The 5429-nt window shown below is 32.3% G+C and overlaps 1 protein-coding gene across 10 annotated transcripts in view; it reads right to left on the bottom strand.

Annotated features, from left to right (window-relative positions):
• The window catches only part of LOC108745695 (glutamate-gated chloride channel), a 549841-nt gene that overhangs the window by 501749 nt on the left and 42663 nt on the right, over positions 1–5429 (bottom strand). The window lies entirely within an intron of this gene.

Below are 5429 nucleotides of genomic sequence, written 5' to 3'. Positions count from 1 at the left end.
TAAAAACAGTAAATAATACCGCCAATGATATTATCTTGTATGATTGTAATTGTGTGTAGAGAAAGTTTTTCGCAGTCAAAGAATATAATCGTATTTCTCAAATCCTTGTTATATGTAATAACACATAAATATGCATAAATATTCACTTAGCATAATTATATAAAATAAAAATAATATTGAGAGAGAGAGAGAGAGAGAGAGAGAGAGAGAGAGAGAGAGAGCTAAAGAGAGAAAATTATATAGGGTCCTGTAATTATCACATTACCTATTAAGAACGTGTCCCTAAGACAACGTCTCTCTTTTGAGTTGAAAATATTGTACTAATACAAAAATGTTTCCATCAAACACATATTGGTATAAACATATTAAGAATTTTAAGCAGGACCGTATGTGAATACATCAAATGCGATAAAGAAAGCCAAGATCGATCAAATTTTGGATGTTACAAATAATACATTATATATTCTTTTATTAAATCAATTTATTCCAGATATTATTGCGAGCCGATAACTTTCGGTTTCAACACAATCATTCTTAAATGCTAATAATCCCCCCTAAATTAAATTAGAAAGAAAAAAAGAAAGAAAGTAAGAAATTTATTGCGAAAAATTTATACATACGCAGCCATACAACGCATTCTCTCTATACATATCAGTTATTGCGAAGAAAATTTCCGAAGACTCAGTGGTCGAGCTGACTAAGGCACTCTTCCTGGATAATTGAGAGGTCCTAGATTTGAATCCTGGCTGAGGTAATATTTTTCGCAATAAATTTCTTACTTTCTTTCTTTTTTTTTTTAAATTTAATTTAGGGGGGATTATTAACATTTCGGAATGATTGTGATGTGAAATCGAAAGTTATCGGCTCGCAATTATATCTAGAATAAATTTAATAAAAGATTTAATAAAAAAATATATAATGTATTATTTATAACATCCAAAATTTGATCGATCTTTGTTTTCTTTATCATATTTGATACATGTTGGTATGTGTTTATCAAACGTAAGTATAAAATTTATTATGACATAAAATAGGAATGCACTGGATATCCATGAAATATCCGATATCCAGCATTATCCGACATCTTTTTACTATCCAATCAGATAGCCGGATATCATTAGGTGCTTTCCATTTGTAGTTACAAAAGTCGATTATCTTTCTATTTTTGTTACTCATTAAATGTTAAAAAAGAAAAAAATGATGCTTGTGTCGATTTGTGTCAATTTAGTGCTTACCAAATGGAAATCACTAAGCATATAGCTTTACGGAAATATATAGCTTTACAGTCTTTACTGTGATTGGTCAATTCGCTTACTGTTTACGTTTTATTGCGTAAGTTTTTTATGTGTCGTAACCCTAATAATATATAATATATAAAAGTTCATGATGCAGGAAACATTATACAATCTCTGTTGTAATTGTGATTGTTATTTCGCTTACACTGCTTACGTTTTACCTTAAAGCCGAGAGCACACACTTTTGCATAAAGCTTTACGCATAGGGCATAAAAAAATAAACCAATCAGAGTCTTTATTTTGTGTAAAGATAGGAAATGAAGATTTTTTTATTGGATCATTTTTTTATGCTTTACTCTTTATTCTAAAAGATTTAAAATATTAAAAATAAAAACAAGATTGATATTTTAAAACCTATGCTAAAAAAATATATCTCTTTAAATCGTTAATCGGTCATTCGATTAATTTTGCTTAAATCAATCGTCAATCAAGTGATCTTTGATTAATTTGGCTTAAATGAATCATTAATTTAATTATCTTTAATTGGATTAATTCGCTCATGTCAACTATTAATTAAACAATAAACGATTTTTTTCGATTAACTTTGCTTAAGTGAAGAATCGTCAATCCAAAAGTTTTAATTACATTTGCTTAAATCAATCATAAATTGAATAATATTCTGAATTGAATTCTGTCGTATCACTTGTCAATTAAATTTAATATAAGATTTGATTTGAAAAAGTTATTAATTAGATACAGCCCTGAATACAGCTTTAGAACGAGTAACCGCTTCCGAAGCACCATCCTAATAAACACATGTTGGTACACATTATGCGTTTATTGAACGTAAGTATAATATAAAATTGGTATCAGCATTGTATGACATATACGTTAAAAAATAGTTCATGAAACACTAACATTTTATTTACGTTTAAAATACGTATAAAAATAGTACATATTCTAATTAAATAAACGTTTTTTAATACGTTTATTTTAATTTGCAAAAAACATTTTTTTAAACAACGTATTAAGAATCATTAACGTACTTAAATGGTACGTAGGCTGCTGGAAAAGTTTCTGCAATCTAGTACTTCCAGTGGCGCCAATGTTCTGCTACTATCTTATCCGTAAAATTAGACGTTTTTAACCTATATTTCAATTGACAGTTTGTACCCAAGCCAACTAATTTTGTTTGCATAGTATTTTAAAAGAAGTTATTTTGTAAGAAAATGGAAATTTCGCGTGAAAATTTTCAGGCAATGATTTTTTACGATTACAAATGTAATCTAACTCCGAAACAATGCATCTGTTACGTCCAAACCCTTAAAACCGAGGTTAAAGAGATAAGAAAGGGAAATGGAGAGGGTGTGGAAGGACGGCTAGACTCAATCTCACAGATATACGCGGAGAGGCGAACCTGTGAGTTGTACGCACCTTTTTCAGTCCCGGAATGCGGGTCAACGTCCCGAAAGGACGCTATGACGCCTATTCCTGAGGGGACGATGCGAACGTCGATCCTACTTTTTGGGTCAAGGAACTTAATCCTTTTGATCCGGGACTGGACCTTGTGCGATCTTAAGAATTAGAGGGAGGAAAGAAACGAGGGGTAAAATAAAAAAAATAGGATGGAAAGCCTGGGATTTTTAATTACAATTAATTGACATTTATTATGATTATGCTTACAATTATTATTACATTAAGTGATTAGTTGAGTAAACATATCGCTATTGTGTGTGTGTGTGTGTGTGTGTGTGTGTGTGTGTGTGTGTGTGTGTGTGTGTGTGTGTGTGTGTGTGTGCGTATGCGTGTGCGTGTGTATAATCTAACTCTGAAACAATGCATCGATCGACTTCATTTGGCTTTTGGGGATGAAGCACCATCCAATAGGATTGTTTATAATTGGTTCTGAATTCCAGCGTGGACATACCTTTCTTAGTGATGAATTCCGTGAAGGTCGTCCATCCACTGTTGTTGCCACTAATGTTGATACTGTGCGTGAAATGATTGAGCGAGACCGGCATATAACATACCGCGAGATTCAGGCATCCTTAGGCATTGACATGAAAGCAATACATACGATTTTGCATGATCACTTGAGCGTACGAAAATTTTGCAGTTGGATCCCACACAATTTGACCGAAGCTCAAAAAGAGGTTCGTGTTAAATGGAGCAAAGAAATGCTCAAGAAATTCAATCAAGGTCGGTCAAATTTGGTCTATAACATCGTTACTGAGGACGAAACAAGGATCTATTGAGCCCGAAAGTAAACAACAATCCACTGTTTAGGTATATCAAAATGAACCGAAACCAACAAAAGTTGTTCGTTCACGCAGTGCTGCCAAGCAAATAATTGATTGTTTCTTCGGTTATACTGGACATGTGACAACCGTGACTTTAGAGAATCGAAGGACTGTACATATTGATTGGTATACAACAATTTGTTTACCAGAAATCATAAATGAATTGCGTAGAACAAACCGACATCGTCGCATCATCTTTCATCATGACAACGCCAACTGTCATACAGCACGTCAAACCGTTGATTTTTTATCCAGTAATAATGTCGAATTGATGACTTATCCGTATTCACCTGATTTATCACCTAATGACTTTTTTTTGTTCCCAAACATTAAAAATAAGATGCATGGTGAGCGATTTGAGTCGTCTGAAGCAGCTGTTGGAACATTTCGTACACTGATTTCTGAGGTTACAGCCTTAGAGTGGAAAAAATGCCTCGAAAATTGGTTCGAGCGTATGCAAACATGTATCGAGCTTAAAGACGAATACTTCGGAAAACGATAAAGCCATTTACTGAATTTTACATGTTTTTTTCATATTGATTGCAGAAACTTTTCTAGCAGCCTACGTATATCGTACATGGATTTTGTTCGAGAAATATTTGATAAGCTGATGCGTCTAGTTTTAGTGTAGTTTTATTTGAACTATGATTTTATACATAGGAACTCGTAGATCTTCACAACAACGATACGTATTACAATCGCGCCATATTTTTCACGCACGCACGCACGCACGTAAATCGCCCGTTTACATGGCGCTTGCTTCGCTAGAGTTCCTAATTCTCATCTTTCGAACTCAAACAGATTCGGTGCCATTTTACTCGGCACCATTTTTAAATTAACAGTTAAAGGAAAGAAAAAAAACAAAGTGTTTGTAGAATATAAAATATTAAACATCCCGCCAGCATTGCAAGACAAAGGCTTGTAAAACAAATAAAAGAACGAATAAGATACGTTATATGTACATCAATCGGCAAAATACATTTCGGGAGACTACGCTGAAGGATCCCCTTCACAGTTCTTACATTGACAATCCGAATTAGTTTTTTCCGGGATGTACTGCGGTAATTCTCCCTAAACGCCACTGTAGAGGTGTATTCTCGAAATAGTACCAGTATGCCAACTTTGATATCATTCTCCAAAGGAGTCCATTTTTTATGTTGTTAAAGTTGAATATTCAATGGATCATCTCTTCTACAAATATTGTTGTTTTTGTAAGCAATTGATGTCTGGTCAAACGGTTGATATATCTGATGTAAGGGAGACCGGCTAGTAGACTCATTTTTCAGTTTCGAATTTTTACACACAAAATTTATTTAAATTTTTTACAGACGACTTATCAAACAAATCGACAAAAAAATGAATTCTACACCAATTACTACCTAATAATATTTTAATAATATATAATAATAACGGGAAAATTGATAACTAATATAAAAAAAAATTCATTTTTCTTATGCATTCCATCTGATTCAACTAGCCCCGGGACCGGGGTAATTTGATTAAGATTATTAAAATAAAGATTAATGTATTTTAAGCTATATCTTTGGCTACATATTAATAATATTTTTATAAAACTATATTTTAAACATAAAATTCGTTTCGCAGGACAAAACAATGCTTCTTTTAACAAAATTTGTTCATTTCATGCAAAAATACATCGAATAAGCCTAGTTTTCGAGATTGGATATAAAGGAATTAAACTTATAACATTTACCACTGTGATAAATCTCTTTAAAAGAATAAAATATTGAGTAAGTATTATAAGAGTCGTCACTAAATGAGTCATACAGTTCCATGCTGTGATTAGTCTACTATTCTCATCCGTTCATTTTTTAAAAACATTAACAATATATAATAACAAAGACACATAAACAAAAAAATCTGTTGGATTTTA

This window comes from Trachymyrmex septentrionalis, unplaced genomic scaffold (assembly GCF_001594115.1).
Source record: "Trachymyrmex septentrionalis isolate Tsep2-gDNA-1 unplaced genomic scaffold, Tsep1.0 scaffold147, whole genome shotgun sequence".
Taxonomy (NCBI): domain Eukaryota; kingdom Metazoa; phylum Arthropoda; class Insecta; order Hymenoptera; family Formicidae; genus Trachymyrmex; species Trachymyrmex septentrionalis.
Note: the sequence above shows the minus strand (reverse complement) of the source record. Positions and strands in the feature narration are given on the sequence as shown.